The following is an 18,591-nucleotide window of genomic DNA, read 5'->3' as shown; positions in this document are numbered from 1 at the left end:
TTTCCTTGCAAGACGAGTCTTCCCTCCCTACCACCAGGAACTCTTCCCATCTACCTGACCTTTGGATAAAAGCCACAGACTCTGTAGCCAGGGCCTCTGGCTTCAACTTAACCTCTGGCTGAGTCCGTTTGGGCTGCTGTTACAAACCACTATACCCTGGGTAGTTTAAAAACAAGTTTGCTCCTCCCAGCTGGAGAGGCTAGAAGTCTTAGATCAAAGGTTTGGCGGCCGCTTCCTAACTCTCAGACATCATCTTAGTGTGTGGACCTGGTGGTAGGGGGCAAGGCAGCTCTCACTCCACCCACCAGAACCCCACTCCTGACACCATCACAGCCAGGAGCAGATTTAAAATCAACCAGGGTGCAAACCTCCATCGACAACACTTTCCTGTAAAACACGAAACAAAATGACTCAAGCACCCAGCTGCTGGGGAGTCTTCATCTCAATAAAGGACTTTAAGAGTGAACTCAGAAGAAAGCCCAGGGACAATTTTATTAGTGTTTAAAAATAAAACCTCGGGACAGGCAAGATGGAAACCTCAGCTGCCTTGGGGTGAGGGGTGGGAGATGGAGAATCAGAAGAGTGAAAAGACAACACTTTGAAGCAGGAACAAGGTGGGGAAGAGCACCTCAGAGAAAGTTGAGAAGACAGAGTGATGGCTCAGTGGTTAAGAGTACTGACTGCTCTTCCAGAGGACCTGGTTTCAATTCCTAGTACCTACATGGCAGCCAAGATCTATCTGTGCAAGCAAAATACCAATGCAAAATAGAAAAAAATAAATAACTTTTTTTTTTTAAAAGTCCAAAATACCAGAGAAGGCACACCTAACCTCTGGGTTGCTTCCAAAAGACAAAGAAAAATCTCAGAAAGGTGGACAGACCTAACAGAATGTCACAGCAGCTCTGGAGGGACTGTGCTAGGGGCAGAGTTTCAGGGAAGGAAAAGCACCTTACCTCATTAAAGGAATAAACATCCCTCCCGTCTCTTTAGCACAGTGTTGGGTGAATCTGCTTTCCTGAGGGGTGCTCCCTCGGTCAGGTCTCAAGGAAGGAGACAATGACGTGTCCCCACCCAGAGGCAGGTTCCACTCTCCTGACTAGAAGGAAATAGGTTTTCCCAGGCTTTCCTTAGTGAGTGTCCAATGCTACATTTGGACAGAACACATCATCCCTTCCTCTGTTTCAGTGAAATGTGGGAGATGGGCCAGTTAACTACACAGGTTGGTTCAGGTCTTATGCTCCATGAATCCGCTAATGCCTGTCTTTTCTCAGAACCTCCTGTGTCCTCTGGACATGATGAAGGCTGCTTGGCAAGGCAGAGAGAGCACAGAGGCATTCTCCTAGCTGTCACAAAGCTGAAAACAATTCGGGACGGCAAAACCAACACTCGGGGGGACTGCAGGCTGTGCAAGACATTCTGTGCCTGTGCCTGCATTTCCGATTGTAGCTGCTGCGGGTTGTTGAGAGGGTCCACGGGTAAAAGTACTCGCTGTGCAAGCCTGGAAGCTGGGTTTCATCCCCAGAACCCAGACAATGGCAGGAGAGAACTGATTCCCCAAAGTTTGCTCCATGCACCAGAACAATAAGTAAAATTAAATGTGTAGCTGCTGTCCTCTCTCTGTCTCTCTCTCTCTCTGTCTCTCTCTCTCTCTCTCTCTCATTTGTTTTCTTCTCTGCCACATTTGCTTGGTAGACTCTTATTCACCATTCAAAACCCAGCTCAAGTTTGCAATGTCTGCGTGCTGTCCTGAAGATTTACCTGCTCCTTTCTCACACCAGAAGTCATTATTTGGGCCTCTGGGTCCTATTTAGGACACTGAATTACTTAAAGGAAAGAGCTCTACCTTATTCTTCCATAAGCCCACAGAACATGGCTCAGTGTCTGGGCCATTGTTTCAGATAGACAGGTGTATGTGCACATCTGGGAGACTGGCCTTTGAAAACAAGGAATTCCTCTTCCTCCTCCTGCTGCTGCTGGACTGGGAGCCTCCAGGCTCACAGGCTGTGGCAGCATTATCGGCATCATCTCCAATAGTAGTGGGGAGACCTGGCCCCTGGGTCCTCCCTGGCTCCGGAGAGGACTTGAAGAAGCCACATGTTCCACGGGGGGCTATGGTGAAGGCAGCCTTTATATTTGGCTTTGTAGGCAGAGGTCTTGCTGCTCCAGAACACAAGTGGGTAAGTATGCTGGGCAGGTTCCAGGATTCACACACGTGCCAAACGCCTGCCAGCTGAAGAGAAAAGGAGGCCTTGTGTGTGCTGGTGGTGCACCAAGGGAAGTCGCCCCAGTGTTCTGTGTTGAATACAGCTCCCTCTTTTAAAGAAGAACAGCCCCAACGAGCAGATTGGCTCACAGGTTCTGATACATCCCTCAGACCAAGTTTCACATCACTTGCTGCCCTCAAGATGTATCACGTGAATGATGAACTGATCCAACTGCAGTATCCTTATGGATCATGGCTGTGGGTCAGCCCTGTGGAGGACGGGAGGAGAAGATGAAGTCTTCTGTCGCTTTAGCTCCATCCTTGGGGGCTTGGCCTCATTCCTTCTCTTGACCTTAACTGTGACCCCTGCTTTGAAAGCCCTGATCCTTCCTGCCTGTTCCCCACTGTTGCATCTGAAGCTCGCCTCCTGCCATTTCTCCATTCTGAGCCACCAGCTTCCCTCAACAAAGGCCTTTTGGGGCAATCGTTAGCTGAAGCATGCCTCAATCTGGCTGGTAAAAGCTCACCATGAATCCTGAATGCAACACCAGGTCTGCCCTGTGCAGTCTCTGTGACTGCAACTGACTTACTGAACCTGTCTACACCTTGGCTTCCACATCTCCAAGCAGGAGAAAGATACACAGTACTGGCACAGAGGAGAGTGCCTGGCACAAGCAAGAGATAACAGTTTATTGCTTGGCCAGTGCACAGCTCTCCATAAACAAGGACAAAGCAACCAGCGGCTGCTGAATACCTATTGTTTCCCTCCCACCCTCCCCAGAACAATAGTGTTCTTTACATGCCAAATATAGTGTTGAGAATGGTAGCTCATGCCTGGAAGCCCAAACACTTAGGAGGTTGAGGCAGGAGAATTGCCTTGAGTTTGAGGTCAGCATGGGCTACAGAGTGAGTTCCTGGCAAGTCTGGTTTACATATGAGAACCTATGTAAACACACACACACACACACACACACACACACACACACACACACACACACACGAGGGGGTGAGGGAGAGAGACTAATAAGCAAACAATAAAATGGAGAGATGGCTCACTGGGAAAGTACCTGCTGTGCAAGTTTGAGGGCCTAAATTTGGGTCTCTAGCACAGCATTAAAAAGCTGGGTGTGGCGATTCAAGCCCCTAGCACTGGGGAAGACAGAGACAAGAGGCTCTCCAGCTTTGCTGGCCAGCTAATCTTGCCAATTGGTGTGCTCCAGGTTCAGGCAGAGAGCTTGTCTCAAAAACTAAGTAGAATGTCGTAGGGAAACACCTGACATGGCTCTCTCCTCCACACGCATGGTCACACACATGGGTACACAAAACAAGAACAAACAGCCATGGGGCATAGAACAGCATCAGGTAATAAGTAGTTATTTATAGCTGGCTCCCTCTTTTAGCTGGGGGAGCTGGGTCAGAAGGTAGAAAGATTTGCCCAAGGGCAAATCATTTGCAAGTTCTGGAGCTCTGAGTTGCACTGAAGTCTGCACAGCCCCTTCCTGCTTCCTCTAAACCAGATGCCCCATCACACCTATGCTACTTAGGACTGTGACACAAGTGTCTCTTCCTTTATTGGAAACTCTCAGACAAGTATGAGCCAGCACATACACATTAACAAGATAGAGCAGAATATGGTTTGCAAGGCACCGAGCGGAAGCTGATAAAATATTTTATAAAGTAGACAAACAGTGCTAAGAAAGCAACTTCTGAGAGTCGAAGATTAAAGCAGACCCACCTCTCACCCTGCACAAAAATCAGTTCAAACTTTAAAAAAGACCTGAGACTCTGAAGTTGCTAGAGGAAAATATAAGACAAACATCTTTAGGACATATGTATGCACAAGGACTTTCTTAAAAGGAACTAGTGCTACTTAAGATGTGTTATGAGTAGTTTTCCCTGACGTTCAGGTCCCACCGCAATGCCAGCCCCAAATAACACACAGAGACTCTGCATTAGATATAATTCTGTTGGCCAGTTACTAGTTTCTTATTGGCTAGCTCTGTCTTAAATATTAACCCATTTCTATTAATCTAAGTATTTCCTCATGTTCTCATCTTACCAGAGAGAGGGGCTGGCGTTCTTCTCTCTCTGTCCTCCATCTTGCATCTTTATCCTACTCCTTCCGGAATCTTCCTTGTCTCCTAGTCCCGCCTATCTTGGTTTCCTATTGGTCAACAGAGCTTTATTCATTAACCAATATGAGAAACATATTTACAGAATGACATCTCCCATCATCTCCTTTCTGTCTAAAATAAAATGAAGGGTTTTAACCTTAGCATAGCAAAATATATCACACAACATTTATGAAATAAGAATCACAGTTAACAATATTTAGTCCATTAACATTTAGCAAGATTTAAAGAATATATTCCATCATCTATCCTATCTTTGTGAGTCTAAAGTCCTATATATAAAACTTATCTTTAATCTTAACTAAGGAAAACTATAACCATAGCTATCTGTCTTCAACTCCATCAAAAACCACAGAAGGATAATATATAAACTCTAGAAATGACAGAGACAACTCACTGCCTGGTCAGTCACCTGAAGTTCTTCAGTAATGTTCCATCTTCAGCCTATAGGCCTTAGTGTCTCTGGCAGACTCCTCAGCAAAGCAGGAAACTTTAAATTGTCTGCCTGTGTTGGCAGTTTGTCAGTCACTTTTCTCTGTGTCCTGCAGACTGTCTGGCAGACTCTTTCATGAAGCAGGAACTCTGTAGCAATATCCATCTTGTATCAACAGTCACTTTTCTGTGGGTCCTGCATGTCCAGGTTATACAGCATAAAGTCAAACAGTCCAGATCAGAGCAGTATCTTGCCCAAATGGCTAGTCTTGACATATTGGAGGCAAACTCCATAACGACGTTCTACGTTCTTTGATGTTCATCTTCCTTTCTGACGAAGATAGTGTTGCCAGGAGCAATTATGTCTCACTGTCGAGAAAAACCCTAAATCATTTTAAATGCCATATTCTGTAGGTCTTTGAAAGGTTTGAAAAATGCCTATCCATCTCAAATACATCTCCATATATCTTGAAAACCTAAGTAACTTAACTCTAAGTTTTGACTATCAGAGGTAACTATCTATAATCTGTACTAATTTATACATTACATTTCTAAATGAGCTATATAAACAGAACACCTAAAGAAGAGGAGAAATATACATATCACAAAATTGACCTTAAATTGTATCAATAAATGAAAATCCATTCCAAAACAAAGTATTCATATCTATACCATAATTCCCTTTTTACCTTTAAGAACATTGTGGTCACTAACCATTTATAACCAACTCCATATAAATGAAAACAAACATTTATAAATAATATTTGGGAATGTGGGCATCATTCTTTCCAAACTGCTTCCTGCTGGTAGGGTGCGCTGTCATGGGGATCCTAGGATGATGCAGAAATCTTGGCTGCAGTCTGCAAGGCTGCCTTGTCCCAGCTGTTTTGAATGTTGGCTCACCTGGGACACTGTTTCAGGGGGTCTTGCTTGATCAAACCACATTATTCTGGAAGAAATCCACAGCTTTTCATTTTCTGTGGAAACAAAAATAGAAATCCTTTTCCCTAGTAACCTGTCCTTGACTTAAAATTTGGAGTCAAAGCATTAAAAAAAAAAAAATACATACATACATACATATATAGATAATTAATCCAGCAGCATTTCTTTTAACAGTTGTTGTTACTTCCTCAGCAGTCAAATAATATAAAGATAACAGAACAGCATATAGTATCCACACTCTTTTTGTGCTTTCCATATTTATGTGGCTTCTTTATTACTCTTTTTTTTTTTTTTTTTTTTTTTTTTTTTTTTTTTTTGAGACAGGGTTTCTCTGTGTAACTTTTATCTGTCCTGGAATTAACTCTGTATACCAGGTTTACTTTGAAATCACAGAGATCTGCTTGCCTCTGTCTCCCGAGTGCTGGAAGTAAAGGCGTGTGCCACCACACTCAGCTACTCTTTGTCTTTTTAAAACCATTTTATTCTTTTTCTCTCCCAACCCTACGTATATTTTAAAACACAGTGTAAACCTTTAGAGGTTTTTCTTTTGTTTTCTTTTTATTTTATTTAATTCATTATTTTACATATCGATCCCAGTTCCTTCTCCCTCCCTCCCTCCCTTTTGCCCTCTCTGCCCCCTCACATGAACCCTGACCACCCTCCCCTTAGAGGTTTTTCTTAATATGAATCTGTCTTTACTGTAAATCTTTTTCTGGTCATGAGTCTTTTATCTGGTAAACAACAACATTGCTAAAATGAATGCCACAGCTATGTTAGCCGCGGTCTATCCAAGATGGCAGCGGGTATTTTGTTGCCAGAACTGAGAGCTGTGCTCACTGCCTTGGTCTACGCTGCCATCCAGCAGCATGCTGCTAGCTTGGAGATGTGGTCACTGCCATTGCCACCTCTTCTACACACCTTTCAGTTGTTAGCAGAACTCTTTAAAAGCCTTCTGGGTTTTTTTGTTTTTTTTTTTTTTTTTTTTTTTTTTTTGCTGCTTATGCTGAGTCAGGAAATCTCCCTTAAAGGAGCCGCACAAATCTCTGCTTGTCTCTAACAAAGCAGAGCCCAACTGAGAAAAATGCTGCTACCAAGAAGCCTTGCTTGTCTCTGTTCTTTTGTTTCTAAAAACATTTCTTCAGCTTTTGTTAAGTTTTAAGTGGAAGTTCTTCGGTCCGTGTTGGACGCCATTATGTTACAAGTAGGTTTTTCCCACCGCTCTGGTCCCATGGCTTTTTGTTATATATTTTACTATGCTAAGGTTAAAACCCTTCATTTTATTTTAGACAGAAAAGAGGAGATGATGGGAGATGTCATTCTGTAAATATGTTTCTCTTATTGGTTAATGAATAAAGCACTGTTGGCCAATAGGAAACCAAGATAGGTGGGACTAGGAGACTAGGAGGAGAGAGGAAGTAGTAGGGAGGAGATACAAGATGGAGGACGTGGAAAAGAACGCCAGCCCCTCTCTCTGGTAAGATGAGACCACATGGAAGTACTTAGATTAATAGAAATGGGTTAATATTTAAGACAGAGCTAGCCAATAAGAAACTAGTAACTGGCCAACAGAATTATATCTAATACAGTGTCTCTGTGTGTTATTTGGGGCTGGCACAGTAGTTGGCCCAGGCTGGCAGGGGAAAACCTTACTCATAACATAAAATTGATCCCAAGAATTGACAAATGAGACTGTGTGAATTCAAGACACTTCTGTACAGCAAAACCAACCATCACCCGAGTAAAGAGGCACCCTACAAAACAGGGAAGGGTGTTGGCAACTACTCATTAGACAGGGAGTTATATCCAGTATATATAAAGAACTGCAAACATTAAACACACACACACACACACACACACACACACACACACACACACACACACACCCCCCATTTGGGCAATAAATGGGCCGAAGAACTGAATACATAGCTTAGGAACTTGAACACCTTTTCAAGTACTTATTGGCTATTTTTATTTCTTCTTTGGGTAGCTATCGGAGAAATGCAAATTGAAACAGTTTTAAGGGCCATCTCCCCCCAGTCAGGCAGTATATGCTAGTGAGAGTGTAGTGAAAGATCACTTACTCATTGCAAGTAGGAATGTAATCTTGTACGGCCAATGTGGAAAACGGTGTGAAATTTCTCAAAGAGTGAAACTAGATGCACCATTATGACCTATCAAGAAGCATAAAGCAACATACGACATTGCTGTACTAGTTGCAATACTCAAGAAATAGAACCAGCATTGATGCTTATCAACAGATGGTTGATAAAGAAAATGTAACATATAGACACAATGGGATTTTATACAGCCATAATGATGAAATCATGAAGAAAAATGGATGCACCTGGAAATCATTATACATTAAGTGGAATAAGGCAGACTCAGAAAAACAAAATTCCTTGTTTTCTTTCATATGTGGAGCCTAGATTTAATTTATACTAAAGTATTAATATTAAGTATTGTAAATGAATAGTCTACTGATTGTATGAAAACAGATGTAAAGTAGGTGATAGGGGCCTGGTGATGTATGCCTATAATCAAAGTTGTAAGAAAACTGGGGGGGTCTCAGTGGTTAAGAGCACTGACTACTCTTCAGGAGGACCCGGATTCAGCACCCACATGGTAACTCACAACTGTCTCACTCCAGTTTCACTGACATCCATAACCAAACACCAATGTACACAAGACTAAAAACAAACAACTAAATAAGTAAGAAGACTGAGATGAAAAGATAGAAAACTTAAGGCCAGCCTGGGCTCTGAAGCAAGCCCTGTCACAAACACACAAGCATAGCAGAGGGTGCAGAGGCATCCATCACTTGGAGGGCTGGTTTAAACAGATTCCATCCTGCATCCCACATCCACCCTCCCATGCCCACAACTCTCATGCCACGGTTCCCAGATGAGCTGTAGGGTTGAGAGCAGGACGAGGGCAGGCTTCCAATCTATGTCTTGGCCTTGGGGTAGCTCATGTTTTTATCTGCCCTTGAGGTGGGTGGATTGGACACAGGCCCCCTACCCAGGACTGTTGTAGTGGCATCCCTGTGCCCATTGCAAAGAGACACACCTCTCTAGTTATGCAAGGCAGGAACCTTGGTTGTCAGTCCAGATCTGTACAACTCAGTGAATGACAGGAAAACAAAATTAATTGGCAACCCCAAACTCTTGTTTCTGGCTCAAAAAATATGTCTTTGAAATGGAAATTTTGACAGAGTGCTAGTTCTGCAAATAACATTGTATATAAAATTGATGAGCGTGTAACTCAACTGCTGCTGTCTGCTAAATAGCTCTTAAATATCCCTCCTTGGACCCTTTGAAGGTTATTTGAAACCTACTTGTGTTTTTATTGATTAAGCAAGACAGCATTTTCCCACTCTATTCCTTGGCAAATAAATTTATTCATGGACCTATTGCATTCCCTGAAAATACTTACATTTTAATAGTCACTTGATACCCCATGAGCATAGCTGTGACAGAATTCAAGTCTAGACTCCTTCCTTTGCTGCTCTTTTTAAATTAAAGCAATTAGTTATTTTATGGGTATGGGTGTTTTGCCTGTATGTATGTCAGTGTACCACATGCCTAAGGAGGCTAGAAGAGGAAGTCAGCTTCCAGGAACTGGAGTTGCAGGCAGTTATGAAGCTCCATGTAAGTGCTTAGAATTGGATCCAGGTCCTCTGGAAGAACAGCCAGTGCTCTTACCCACTAAACCATTTCTCTACCCACCTTTGCTAATGTCTTGATTCTTCTCTTTCTGTTTAGACTCCAAGCAACTTGTTTCACAGACAGTTTCAGAAGCTAGAGACCAAGGGGTCCACTCTGTGCTTAAGAGCTTGCTCCATCAAGTTGGACAACTTCCCCCCCCCTTACTAGATCTGTGCTCTTGAACCTGTTGTCCATGAGAAGGATATAACCTACCTAATATGGCCATCAGCCAGTGAAGTAGACATCTCCAGCATTTGTACAGGGCAGTGTGCGTGTAACAATTATTATTATACCGATGTAAGTATCTATATTATATGTAAGCCCTAGTTCTCTCACCATAAAATAGCTATAATGGAGAATAAAACTATTAGTGTGTATTCATCACTTTACCTGAGAAGCCTTCTGAGTAATTTCCTTCAGAGGAAATGTCGGGTATAGCCTACCCTACTATTTATTGCTGTTACTATGTAGACTGGGTTATCCAGAGAGAATAAAGGCCTGGTCAGTGGAGCCAGCACTAGAATTCCTGGGGAGAGGGAAGAGAGAACCTGGTGGAGGTGAATTGTGCCAGGTGGGGAGGAGGGTAGTGGAGGCGCCAGGAGATATATCTATGCAAAGGATGCTGGGAACAGAGCACAAAGCTCTCCGCTGCTGGAGCAGCTGCTCTGCTGGAGCAAGGTGCCCAGAATAGCCGAGAGGAAAGCAGAAGTTTTGCTTTGCACTAAGAATGCTCTTTCCCTCCGGTATTTTCTCTGGAGACCTCAGTGAAGGTTTGGATTGCTTCCAATTAATTTTTTATCTGCTTAGCCGCTGTTTCTTTGAACACAGCACTGAGCTCAGAGTGGGTCACGAGGCAGCCATCTTTATCTCATTGGCAGAGGAGTCGACACTGCACGGCCCCAGGTGCAGAGGAGGGATGAGTAAAGGATGAATACAGAGAAGGTGCCTAATTGATGCTGGCAACTATTTTTAGTATTGTGTTTGGTACCGTCTCTGTAGCCAGAGGCTGCAAGCAAAGGTCACCGGTGGGAGTGTGAGCAGTTTTCTGGCAAGCAGTCACTACAATGAAAGCTCCATTATTCTCTATGTAAACTGGGAATAGCAGCCATGTTGTTTCAAGAAGCCTCATGTCAGTATGCTCCAAAGCGCAAGGCAGACAAGCACCAGAGCATGAGCTCCTAATAGTAGGTGCTAGACACGGAGCCTAGAAAGCAAAATCTGACCTTGGCTGTGATGTATGATAAACACGTGTCATGGGTCCTCAGTATCCCCGTTAGCAAATGGAGATGATGTGTAAGGTTCTGTTAGAGATTTTTCTACTCTCAGCACAGAATTATCGAAAATGACTGGACACTCACTGATTGCAGTGTCCTGGGCTGGAGCTGTGAAAGGTTTGCAGAATCAGGAAGAGAGCTGCTGGCTTGAAAAGGGCCTCAGTGTGTCTTGAGGGATGATGTAAGGAGAGGGTTAATGAAAGTCAGCCTGTACGACATCTATATGTCCAGTCATGGTGTGATGGCTCTGAGCCACTGTCAGATGGTTTAAACCTGGGGTGTGACTTCCAGAAACATGTTTTCTTAGTGACTTCACCTACTGTTTTAGGCTGTTTTCTAAGGTAAGGCTATATAGGAGACTATCTGAAACTGTAATTTATCACAAACAGAAATTTACTTGACTCGTTCCAAGGGCCAGGAAGACTAAGATCATGTGGCTGGCATCTGCAGAGGGACTTTGTGTTGTATCACCCTAGGAAAGAGAGCAGAGGGGAAAGAAAGAGGAAGCGCAATTGAAGGCCAAACTCATTTTTATGTGAGCCTACTCTCAACAGCTAACCCATCTACTCATGGGGGCGTACTCCTGGTGACCCCATCACCTCTTATTAGGTCCCACTCCCCAACACTGTTGCCATGCTTTATAGTGTAACTCATGAACTTTGAGAAATACATGGAAACATAGCACTTACATTAGGCATAACCAAACAAAACCCAGATCACAACAAAACATAACTTTGCCGTGTACCACCAAATAGTATACCAAATGAGTCCCATATGCTTCCCAGAAAACACTCAAATTGATAGGAGTTTCTAGAGCCCCTCATCTCTTTGGCTCACCTCTGATGATACCCACCCTTGGTTTCAGGTGGCAAGTTGCTGAGACTAAGTGTCCATCATCCTTGGTTGACATACATGATGCTGAACTAGTAAAAGGCTAGATAGGGTATTGGGCAATTAAAGAAAAAAAAAATATTAGTTCCACCCAGATATCTGGAGATCACTTTTCATCTTCAGTTTTGTTTAAACTGATTCCTGAGTGGGCAGGCTGTGTGTATTTGATCCAAGAAAAACCTTCCTCCCAACCCAGAAGGTAGAAGCCACAGCCCACAAAAACTCTGAACAGCCTGCACCTGGGGCCTCAGAAGGTTTCGGTTGGAGTCGAACCAAGGACAGTAATGCTAGGTATAGAAACTGTTTAGAGACGTGTAGGGGTGCCTCCCACCCCCACCACACACCGGGTGGTGGTATCTGCCCATGAGATGCTTCCACTGAAGGGCCCTGGAAGGAGGAGTGGAGCTGAATTCCTGAGAAACACTTACTCCAAGTTGTGGCTTCCTAACTATCTAGACAGCAGCCCACAGCCCTAGAGCAAAAAAATCCTTGCGGTGTACTGACCCCACTCATTCCCATGTTCCAGTAGGGGTGGGAGTGGTGGTAAAGGGAAGAGAAACAAAGTGGTAATAAAGCAAATTCTCAAGATAGCAATCAACAAAAATTTCCAACAATATTTTATGAGTAGTAGAAGTTAAAAGAATAAGAATTCACATCCAAGTCTTAGAGTAGGCGAAGGTCATAGTTGCAAACGTTTAACCCACTCTAGCAAGCTTGCAGAAGAATATTTCATAAAAGGATGTCAAGTAGCAGGGTCACTACCCAGACTCACTACCCAGTAGTCTCTCTTCTTCCTGGCCACTGCCTTTCAGAAGGGAGTCTGGCCTAGATGTGCCCAGATACTAGTTGTCTGGATCCTAAATGAAGTGGGTTGGCACTGTGAATTCCAGTTCCAATCCTGGAGTCTTGGGACTCCTAAGGAGGGAGTCCTGGGCATAGAAAGGGTGTTCACAAAGTTGTGCCTTGCTGGGAAAGCAAAAACATCTTCTCCACTAATAATAAACGCCCTATTTGAGAATGGCAGGAATTCCAGGCCCTGGCCTGAGTGAATACCCAGGAGTTTTGCAGCATTGTTTGGTGGTGATGGAGCCCATTCTTCTTTGGAGAGTAGACAATTCTTGTTCTTAGCACTCTTGTAACAGAAGATTTTTCTTTATTAGTGCCAGTATTAAATTAACATTTTGTTCCTAATTTGTTATAACAATAACCACATTACTATGCTACTTACCTTTAAGCATCGGAATTTGGATTCATTTACAACCCTTTAGAAACTCTTAATGCTTCCACCAGAGCAGGGTTATTTATTTACTTGTTTCTTTGGTTGGTTGGTGTTTCAACAGAGGGTTTCTTTGTGTATCTCTGGCTGTCCTAGAACTCTCTCTGTCGACCACACTGGCCTCAGATCTGCCTGTCTCTGCCTCCCAAATTCTGGAATTAAAGGCATGTGCCACCACCATCCGGCTTCCAGAATCCTTTTTAAGAGCCCCGAAAGTTAGGAGTTGTCACACATGCCTATGATACCAGCACTTGAGAGGAATTGAGTGTTCAAGTCATCTTTGGCTACATAGTAACTCTGAGGTCAGCCTGGGCTGCATAAGACCCTGTCTAAAACAAAACAAAAACATGGACATTACAGGTGACTCACATGAGCAAGAAGAAGGCTTAGTTCTTGCTACCAAAAGGAATTAAATAATAATACAAGGACCGGAAAAAAAAAAAAAGAAGGTGACAGTAAAGTATATATCTAATAAGCAGGAAACAAATACACTCTGGCAGAATAGCACAAGTAATTTTCAAATACATCTGCTAAGAAGTTAATATTTAGAATAGTGTGAGCTGGACATGATACATATAATGCTGTAATCCTAGCATTTAGGAGGCAGAAGCAAGAGAATGGTTGCAGGTCTGAGATTCACACAGTGGTAACACATCTTTCTCCAAAGCCCACACAATTGTATTGCAGCCTTCCTAAATTGAGGTCTTCCCTGGACACTTTCCTTGAGAACCACCTACAGGCTGGCCTGCAGTTGCAGAGTAAATGTGAGGCAGAATAACTTCCAGCAGGGAATGGGTTTGCAAAACAAGGCACAAGTCAACGATGTCCCATGCAGTCATGTACAGTAATTACCATAAAGCAACCATGGCTACATTTTCAAGTGTGTATGCGATTAGATTTTAAATACAATCTGGAGGCCACAATTGAATTTGTATTACAGTAATTACTGGTGTACTAATTTCCTGAAGGGACTATATGCCAGACTCTCTTCTGCTTGCACTTAGAACACTTCTGTTGCATTTGGTTTTTAATTTCCCTGTACGGCCAAACCAGCTAAACAGGGCTCCCAAGCACACAGGCCAGGTGCTAGGAGACAATCCACTGTGTGTGGGCATTGCCACCAGGTGCAGTTTCTGCTGTCATCTGCCGAGGTGAGAGGGTGTCTCACCCCTCAGGACCTTCCCTCGAACATGTTTCTGTTGTTTATCTGTTTTAATATAATATGTAAAAGAGTGTGTTTCATGGCTTATAGCAGTGTGTTAGCATTAGAAAAAGAGAGGTTCAGATTCTGTGACTGGTAGTCTCAGAACTTCAGCTTTATGTTCTATTATAAAAAGAACAGCAGATAGCAAGTGTCTACCATAAACAGAGTGATTGGTCAGTCATGCCAAGGCTGGAGCCTTAGCTTAGTAGTAGGGTGTTTGCTTTATCATGCATGAGGCCCTAAGTTCAGTCCTCAGTAGTACAGAAAGAAAAAAAAATTTTTTTCAATAGTATCTTTTTCATGATTAACTTATAAAATTAAATATTTCAAGAAATTGGCCATTTGCATATTTTCTTTGATGAACTCTGCCTCTTTTCCTTGTTTCTCTGCATATTGGTTTTTACAGTGGTTTCCGTCAAAGAGTGAGTCCAGTATAGAAGGCAGGAGAGATGTAAATGGAGGTCTGTGCCCCCACATCCTAATCCACATGATTTGTGCCACCTTTCTGCCCCAAGACACTTTTCCTTGCTTGAAGGAGTCATCCTTTGGGTGGCTCACCTGCCTGGATGGCTCTACCCATGACTTTCCACAGATGATTTCTTTCTCTTCCTATTTAGTTTCATTCCATGGGAGACTGTGGCCATGACCAGTCTGTTCTGAGAGGCAGTTTTGGTCTGTGTGTATCTGATACACTGGAAGATGCCCCTTCCCAGTCTGTCTCAGAGTAGGCCTGACAAATAGTTGTCCTTTTTGAAGAAAGTACAGAAGTCTAAGGGACCAATTAGACACAGCCACAAGCTTAGGGGTTGAATCTTGCCAAGCTCCATTTCGGTGGATCTGAACAGTTCAGCTTTTTCCATCATGGGACAGAAGGGACATTGGCCACGGAAATGGAGTATTCCAGTATTCCTCTCTTGCAGAAAGAATCAAGCTTCTCTCTTGGTACTAATTCTCAACAGAAAAGTCATTGAAGAGAAATGTGTTCAGTCTTGGGGATTCTCTCAACTCGGAGGTAACAAGGTTAGCTGTAAGTCTGAAGAGTGAAGCGTGAAGCACAGAGGTGGAGGACACTGACTGCAGCCCAGGCCCCCTACACACACACACACACACACACACACACACACACACACACACCACACACCACAAACACATACACACACACACCACACACACACACACCACACACACCACACACACATACACACACACACACCACACACACACCACACCACACACACACACACCACACACACATACACACACACCACACACACCACACACACACCATACACACACACACCATACACCACACACACACACACATACACCACACACACTACACACACACCACACACACCACACACATACACACACACCACACACACCACACACCACAAACACCACACACACATACACACACACACACCACAGACACACACACACATACACACACACACCACACACACACCACACACACACCACACACACCACACACACCACACACACCACACACCACAAACACCACACACACATACACACATACCATACACACACCACAGACACACACACACATACACACACACACACCACACACACACCACACACACACCACACACACACACACACCATACACACACCACACACACACACCACACACACACATACACATACACACCACACACACACACATACACACACCACATACCACACACCACACACACAAACACACACACAACACACACACATACACACACACCATACACACACCACACACAATACATACACACATACACACACCACACACACACACACAACACACACATACACACACACACCATACACACACCACACACAATACATACACACATACACACACACACCACACCACACACACCACACACACCACACACCACACACACACACACCACACACACCACACACACCACACACCACAAACACCACACACACACACCACACACTCAGACACACACACATACACACACACACACACACACACACCATGAGAAAGTGGCTGGAATGCCCTGGAAGATCTGCCTGCAAGGGCCACACAGTTTGGACTGTGTTTAGTGGAAAGAGGAAATCAGGCTTAAATTGCAGCTGTTGGGCCTCATTTTAGCTCTGTAACCCTGTGAACACACATAGCTTCCCCATCTGGAAAGGGTGGGAGGGGGCTGTTCTGCTTGTCTCTTGGAGTTCGAGTGAGGGTGCTTGGTGGCTTATAGAAGCACCAGAGAATTTCTCTTTTGTGAAATGCAGGCATTGGGCTCAGTGCCTGGGTGGATCTCTCTGGGGGCCAGAACTAAGTACCATTTTGCTCCAGAGAGATTAGAAGGACCTGTGCATAAGTAGTATTTCTGCTGTTCAGCCTCATCTGGTCCCAAGCTCTGATTCTCCTCCCAAATGCTGGATTGCAGGTGTATGCCACCAGGCTCAGTTACATGTGCCTTTTATCCTGATGTCTTAGGCACTGTCAGGGGCCTAATACATCCTTCTTACTGTTCTTTAGTGGTGGTGGTAGTGTTTGCTGTGGTTTTTCTTCGGGAGGGGTTGTTTGTTTTAAGCTTCATTTTATTTATATGTGCATGTATCTGTGTGAGCATGTAGGCGTGTGCTGTACAGGTATGTGTGCAAAGGCCAAGAGCTGCTTCGGATCCTTTGGAGCTGGAATTAAGGTGAGGCTGAAGTTACAGGCATTTGCATAACTCCCCACTTGTCACCTTAGTGTGGGACACAAACTGTGACCCTTACGATTGATTGCTCAGCCAGTGCTCTTAACCATTGAGCCATCTCTTAAGCATCCCCTCTTTCTTTACTTTTGATTTTTTTCTTTAGACGAGATTTAAAGTGTGTGTGTGTGTGTGTGTGTGTGTGTACGTGCGCTCATGGTGACCAGAAGGAGCCACCTGATGGAGGTGCTGGGAACCGAATTCAGGTCCTCTGGAAGAGCAAGAAGTAAGTGTTCCTAACTGCCAAACCCTATATTTGTGAGTACAGTGTGATTTATTCTATTTCTTCGTGTGTGGGTGTGTGTTCACGCTGTGCACACATGTGCACACTCAATCTATGGGGTGGTCCGAGGACACCTTGTGGGATCTGCCTCTTTCTTTCCATCACATGGGTTGATGGGAATGGGACTGAGTTTGTCAGGTTTGGCAGCAGGCACTTTTATCCACTAGGCCATCTTAAGACCCCTAGCATGATTTGTATATTTACCAAGTAGTGGTCAACTCAGGGAAATTAACCTAACCATCAGATTATCCTTCTGCCACAGAACTTCTAGCTAAATACTGCACCCTTGACAGACCTCTCCTGTCCTTTCTATCTGCCCTTTTTCTGAGATCACTGTTGAGAGGCCTGGAGCAGAAATGCTCTTCCCACACATAGGGAGTATCTATCTATAGGGCTTGTGGATACATTCATTTCATGTGCTTTCTGGAGATTGTGGTGAGAGGTCAGGGTCACAGACCCTATGGCAGAGGACAGGCAGGCAGGGGGCAGTGGCAAGATGGTCATTGTACCTGGGAAAGATGTATGAGGCTCAGAGGAGACCCAGCCAGGCCAACAAGGTGCCATAGCCTTTGAGACTCTGTGGCCTCCAAGACAAGGTGTAGCTCAAGGGTGGACATTGAGACCTTGGCCTTGAGAAAGGAAAAGACAATTTCTGTCTTAGGCACACAGCAGAGGGAGGGTGGCTAACTGAAGAGGTTGGGACAGACAAATGGAGGGCCTTTTCATATCCCCTTTCCACGGAAGTGTTTTGTGTTTCTAGCTGTCCTCTGGATAGTTCAGAGGTGATGGGTTGTAGTTGAGGGTTTTTTTTTTTTTTTTTTTTTTTTTTACTCTTTGGGGGCATGCTACCCAACTCCCAAATAAATACACAGAGATGTATTCTTACTTATGAATGCCTGGCCTTAGTTTGTCTTGTTTGTAGTCAGCTTTTCTAACTTAAATTATCCCATTTCGCTTTAGCTAAACTTTGCCTCTGGGCTTTTTACCTATCTATTTCTCTCTCCTGCCTAGCTATTGGCTGTTCAGTTCTTTATTAGACCAACCAGGGTTTTAGGCAGGCAAAGTAACACACCTCCACCGAGTTAAGCATAAAAGAATGTGACATGTCTTTGTATCATTAAACAAACATTCCACAGTATAAACAGGTGTAACACATCTTAAACTAATATTCTACTAATGGGCAGTAGAACTTTCAAATGTATCCCAGATCAAATTTGCTCTTTGGTGCCTTTCCCATATAACCTTAGCATTCAGGCTACATTTCAGATCCTTTTCTAGCTGTCTGATGCTTGGATGACACAGACAAACACTTCCAACAATTGAAAAGCATACATGCCTTGTCTATAGCCATATACATCATCCTGTGCCCTTCAGAAAGTCTATTCATCTCTTGGTAAAGCAAGATGCTTGGGAATCTTCCAAGAGAAAGATTGAGAAGAACACAATTCCACCCCAGGAATTTGACTCCTGGGGGACCCAAGGCAATTCACTTAGACCATCTGA

This window comes from Phodopus roborovskii, unplaced genomic scaffold (genome assembly GCF_943737965.1).
Source record: "Phodopus roborovskii unplaced genomic scaffold, PHOROB, whole genome shotgun sequence".
Classification (NCBI taxonomy): domain Eukaryota; kingdom Metazoa; phylum Chordata; class Mammalia; order Rodentia; family Cricetidae; genus Phodopus; species Phodopus roborovskii.
The sequence above is the reverse complement of the archived record's forward strand: the minus strand, read 5'-3'. Positions refer to the sequence as shown.